The following is a 5,909-nucleotide window of genomic DNA, read 5'->3' on the forward strand; positions in this document are numbered from 1 at the left end:
CCGGGCCTCGCTCTGGGCCCCACGCCGCACTTGGTGCTCCGTCTGGACACCCAGACTCCCCCTGCATCGGCAGGATGGCCGTTTGGCTTTCGTACCGTCCGCGTGTTCCCTGGACCGGCACTTCCACTTTCCTTCAAGAACCTTCTCTCTCGTTCACAACTCGGCCAACGGTTGGCTCGGGAGGCCTAAGCGTCAGTGGATCTCGCCTCCCCCTGTGCTGAATCACCGCGAGCTCTTGATTTAAGGTGACAGACGTGAGACGCCCATTCACTTGCGCACTGAGTGGCCACTGTCATCCGTGATCACCTCTGCCGATGTCACCGCTGCGTGTCGCAGGGAACAGGGAGGTGGAGGGCAGGAGAGGACGGGCATGGCCGACGGCGGAGCGTCTGTCACGTACCCCGTCATACAGGGCACCCCTGGTGGCGCCTGAGGCACAGCAGGACCGTCAGACGTCACTCGTCACAGGTCGCCTTAAAAATACCGGAAAAGTTCCAGAGACAGACCGGAAGTGAGCGGACCCTGTGGCGTGGACATCCCGGGCGGTGCCACCTCGGCAGGGACACGAGGCTGGGCAGCTCGGCGGGCGGCGCAGAGACGGGCGAGGGGCCATCCCCGCTCGCCAGCTGCGGGACGGTCTCCCTCCTGGACACGGTGTGACGGCCCCACCGATGGATCACTCGAGACTTTGAACGCTCTCCTCCAATGAAGACAGGATGCATGCATGTGGCGGTGGCTTGATTTCCCACCAGGGACTTGGACACACAGGAGGGTCGGCCACAACTTTCTTCTCTGCTGAGGCGACACGGATTTCCTGACGACCAGCAGTTCATTTTCTAAACCGGAGACTCTCAACTGGTAATTTTCGGGGACACTTAGTAACGTCTGGAAGCATTTTTGGTTGTCACAGCTTAGGGGGTGGGGAGGGTGCTACTGAGCAGAGACCGGACCGGGGCCTCAGAACCATCCTGTGCCGGGCAGGGGACGCCCGGCAGCACCGCGCCCCTCCTCTGATGTCAAGGTGACCATGGAGGTCAAGAAAGATGTTCTAAATCCTGAGTCTCAGAGGACCCTGGCCACGACTAATGTCAGTTTATAATTGTAAATTTATACATCTTATAATTTTTATATAAACCCTTTTCATATATTTCAACTAGAGAAAACAGAACTAGTTATGCTGCCTCTGTGATCCTCCTTAGATCTATTTCCCCAAATTTGAATACATGGAGCAGCATCAGGGCTATGGAAGCAGAGGCGTTTGAGACACAGTGAGGACAGCAAACTTGACCCGGCTCCCAGGAAGGCACCTCCAGGTGTGACCCGGCTCCAGGTGTGGCACCTCCAGGTGCTTAACTGACTCAGCCAGCCAGCCCCGCCCCCCTCCCAAGAGGCATGCTCTGTAAAGACACATGTCCAGCCTTAACACCTAGAATTTTAGGGCTCAGTGGTACCCCTGCATTGACCTCAACCCAGCTGTAGATTTAGATTATCATTTCTGAAGTGAAATGCATAAAGATGTACAAAAAATAACCCAATCTACTTAAGTGCCAATGTTGCAGGTAACTTTCTTGATTTTTATTTGTCATGTTATTAGCAGTAAGCAATATTAGTAATACTGCTTATGGAGTAAAAACTGTCCAGACTTCAGTAACGTGTCCGAGTTAGAAATAATTTTTTATGAGACCTGAGCAAACCATTTTACAGTGACATGGTAAAAACAGAGATTGCGGTGTATCTAGGATTATTCAACAGCAACCCTGCTCTGATATGATACGAAAGTACAGAACTAGGCATCTGTCCCCTGCGGGCCAGTGTCACCCCCATACAATGAACTATCGTGCAGCTGGTTAAAAACAAAACCACCCTCACAGCTGCTCACTGCATACTAATGAGCAAAATTCTCCAAAGTATATTAGGTGTGTGGGGGGGGGTGAAAGCACAGAACAGTGTACTAGTTAGCTATCGTTTGTGTAAAAGGGGGAAAATACATACACAATTTGTTGGTGAAAAGGTCCATATTTTGAAGGACATACAAAAACTGATGACCCTGGTTGCTCCCAGGGACAGGAACCAGGTCCCTGTGGGGCAGGAAGGGACGGTGGCGTCTCCTGTACTTTCTGATTCTGAGCCATCGCTCTCACCCAGGCAGAGAGTAAAGTTTGTAAAATTAAGTCAATAAACCCTTAGTGAATTATTTGAAGCTAACACACAATTTTCTGCATGAATCATACTTCTGCGCAGAGAAAATCTGGCTGCATCGAAGCACGTGAGTGCGGGGCTCCCCGTAACCCATGCAGGGTCCTGTCCCAGCACCGCGCCCCACCCGCCTGAGGCCTATCTGACAAGCCCTCTGGTTTCTCAGAGGAGAACCTTCCACACATTTTCTACAGAAAAAATAACACCGTTTTAAGCTTGTAGAGCTCCTGTTTTTCGTTCTCTCTGAGCCCGTTTCCTATCTGCACAACAAGGGCCCTCAGAGTATGTGTCCCAGAATTTGCCCCCTCTCGTACCTTAACTTTTACCAAGCTGAGACCAACGATAGTCCCGACACCTGGAAGGGCAAAGGGCAGCGCTGGCAAAGGCGGAAGTAAGGGGTGTCGCTTTGGGATTCCCTTCCCTCCAGTGACTAAAGCCCATCAGAAAAAATACTAGGGCTCCGACGACAGCAATGGCTGACACATCACAAACACTTCCCAGAAGTCAGGCACTGTTCTAAGTGTTTTATATTCTACCTTTACAACAATCTTATGATGGAGGTAATATGTCCAATTTAGAGAGAAAACAGAGTGGCAAGTATGACAAAATGGTTAAAAGCATGGACTCTGGAATCTAAGTGATGAAAATTGAATCCCGGCTCTCCTACTTAATAGCTGTGTGGCCTTGAGCAACTTACTTAAACTCTGTGAATCTGTTCCCTCATTTCTAAAAGGGAGGAGACCGTGGTATGGAAATCTTACATTGTGTTACGAGGTCTCTACCCAAGTTCACGGCCAAGAGAGCTGGGCTTTGCACCCATGCAGCCTGGAAAGTCAACTTCCACTTTGCCAAAGGGCAATCCGTCACCTGAAGCAGGAGTTTAAATGCTCGGTGGCCCCACCCCCAAATTTCAGAGTTCTGCCCGTTAAACCGAAAATGGTTTACAGACTATTATGCATACACAGCACAGGCTCCCAACTTCAAATGTAAAATTAATCGTGATGATATTCCAGTTAAGATTTATCTTTAAAAATTCCTTTTAACATCTGAAACCTTACTTTAAAGTATATAGTGAAGAGCTTTTCCTGCTTACCTAACGTTTATTTATTTTTGAGAGAGAGAGAGAGACAGAGTGTGAGCAGGGGAGGGGCAGAGAGAGGGGGAGACACAGAATTAAGAGCAGGCCCCAGGCTGAGCTGTCAGCATGGAGCCCCATGTGGGGCTTGAACTCACAAACTCAAGTCGGATGCATAACTGACCGAGCCCCCTGGGTGCCCTTGCTGCTCATCTAAACTGCATTTAGACAACAGCGCAGCAAGGAAGCACCATGAAACAAACGTTCACTCACTTCTGTTCTAGCCGGCAAGTTGCAGGGCTTAGCTCGGACGCTGCGGGGCGGCACTATCTCGGAGCCCCCGCTCCCCAGCCTCCTGAGCTGGGGGGCTGCGCCACGAAGCAGAGCGGCAGGGAAATACGGGAAACGTGGGCCGCTCTGTCCAGTGCCGTCTCTTTGCTTAGAGCAGAGTTTCAAGTGAACCACACCCTCATTTGAATTAAAGGGTAAATCCCCAATCCCAGGAGGTACTCCAGGGGTTAATCACCATGTGGCTCCCCTTTCCGTATTAGCTTCCTATCCTGCTGCTGCTGGGACAAGTTACCACAAACTTAGTGGCATAAGACGTTTGTCACCTCAGAGTTCTGTGGGTTAGAAGTCCAAAACCATAGCATATGTGGGCTTGTGTTCCTTCTGGAGGCTCCAGCAAGAACCTGGTTTTTTGGCTTCTGCTGTTCTGGGAGGCTCTCTTCCATCTTCAAAGCTGCACAGCGGCCAAGCCTTTGCCACAGCGCTGCAGCCAGACAGGGCCTCTTCTGTCCCCTTCGGCCACCTTTTCTGAACTCTTGTAATTACAGCGGGCCTACCGGATCATCCGGGATAATCTCCCGATTTCAAGGTTAGCTGATTAGCAAACTTAGTCTATCTTCGTCCTTCATCCCCTCTTGCTGTACAACAAACATGTCCACAGGTTCCGCGGACTGGGACAAGGGCGTCTTTGGGGGGACCGTTATTGTCTTCCACACCTTCCTTGGTTCAAATAACTCAGGTTTCATTTGTTCAAAAAGGTGATTTTACTGAGCACCTAATACACTTCAGCAGGCACCGGGGCACACACAGAACAAAGCATCACCTTGTCTATGCTTAGCTGACAATTTACAAAAGATGAAGGCAGAGACTGTAAATAACTGTACATCCTGGTGGAGTGGAATTCCATTCAGGGTCTTTTTTCTCTGTAGAGCATGCAATTATGCCCACGATGACAAATGTTTACTATGACGACAATGTGACATGATGAGAAGTTGTGCTGTCCTTTTGGCTTTTTAAAAATCTAGGCTTCATGCCCAGCATGAAGGCCTCATGCAGGGGCTTGAACTCAGGACCATGAGATCAAGACCTGAGCTGAGATCAAGAGTCCGGTTCTTAACTGACTGAGCCACACTCAGCTGTCCCTGAAAAAGGTTTTTAAGACAAAGGAGTGAAACCTAAAGGTAAAGTTACTAGACTTCTCTGAGCCTCAGGCTTCTCATCTGTAAAACGGGGATTAAGATATCTATCTCAACGCGCCGTTTAAGAATTAAGCAGGGATTCCACAATGGTCACTCTTTCTGTCCTCAGACTTTAAGTACCTAATTCTTTCAACATTTCCATGACTCCCTCTGCACTAGGGCTATAAAATACAAGAGTGTTCGGCATCGTCCCTGCCATCAAATTTAAAATGTTGGTAGGGTAAGACATTTGCATATGTGACGAAGTTACAGAAAGATCAAAGTACACCTGAAGGGGTTCGTGAAAGCCCAATATATAGCGAAGTAATTAGAGTTCATTTCCTCTTTACTTTAAAAAAACAAGGCAAGCAAACAAAACCCGATCCATACACTGAAATGTGGTAAGGGGAAATCTAGTAGAGCGATTTTCACAGTGGCCCCTACGTCCTCAGCAGTCCGCACACGCGGAGGGAAGGGGAACCCAGGGAGATCCCTCCCGTAATCGATTCTGCTTTAGCCTCTGGAGGAGACGAACCGCCACCAGAAGTAGGCAAAATTTGGGTTTTGAAAGTCAGTCCATAGTTCCCCTGAATTCAACCATCAAGAAAAAGTAAATGGTGGGGCAGAATTTTGCGAACTGTGTCAGGCCTCGTTCTGCCGTTTTATTACGGAGGTGGGGGACAGGACACACACCGCCCGCTGCACCCCCGAGCCGGAGCTACATGGCCAGGGCCGCGGAAGACTCGCTGATTCTACATCACGGACCCGCTCCCAGTGCAGACGCCAGCTCCGAAGGCCGACTTGGGGTCAGCTCATCTTCACGCCCCGGCTTTCCTTTCTTTTCGATAACGAAGAAAAACTACTTTCTGAAGGACACAGCAGCCAGGGGGCATTGAGTCGGGCGCTGAACTAGAAGGACGCGGTTTTCTCCCTCCGGCATCAGGCTGCCTGATGCGGGTGAGGATGCATCACCCAGCCGGGAGGGAAGCGAAACGGCGCCCCGGAACCTGAAGCGTACGGACGGGGCTGGGAAGCCCAGCAATCCAGGCTGGCTCGGGAAAACACAAAGAGAGCCGGGCGGCCTCGGCGCGGGCTCTCCCCCCGGCGCCGGTGCGCAGCGCGGAGCCCGCCGGCCCTCCCGCCCTCGCTCCCTACCTCGCGGGGGCTCCAGC

General features: G+C 50.8%; 1 protein-coding gene across 3 annotated transcripts in view; it reads right to left on the reverse strand.

The window, feature by feature from the left end:
- DAP3 (death associated protein 3) overlaps positions 1–5,909 on the reverse strand; it is a 29,756-nt gene that overhangs the window by 23,452 nt on the left and 395 nt on the right. Inside the window, exon 1 of one of the 3 annotated variants that reach the window (XM_029936018.1) lies at positions 5,893–5,903. The exons of 1 other annotated variant lie outside the window; for it this stretch is intronic. The gene's annotated coding sequence lies outside the window, so the exon portion shown is untranslated. Of the gene's footprint in view, positions 1–3,544; positions 3,767–5,892; positions 5,904–5,909 lie in introns of those variants that run through there. One more of the 3 variants, XM_029936019.1, reaches the window with a different exon arrangement.

Source organism: Suricata suricatta, chromosome 3 (assembly GCF_006229205.1).
Source record: "Suricata suricatta isolate VVHF042 chromosome 3, meerkat_22Aug2017_6uvM2_HiC, whole genome shotgun sequence".
Classification (NCBI taxonomy): Eukaryota; Metazoa; Chordata; class Mammalia; order Carnivora; family Herpestidae; genus Suricata; species Suricata suricatta.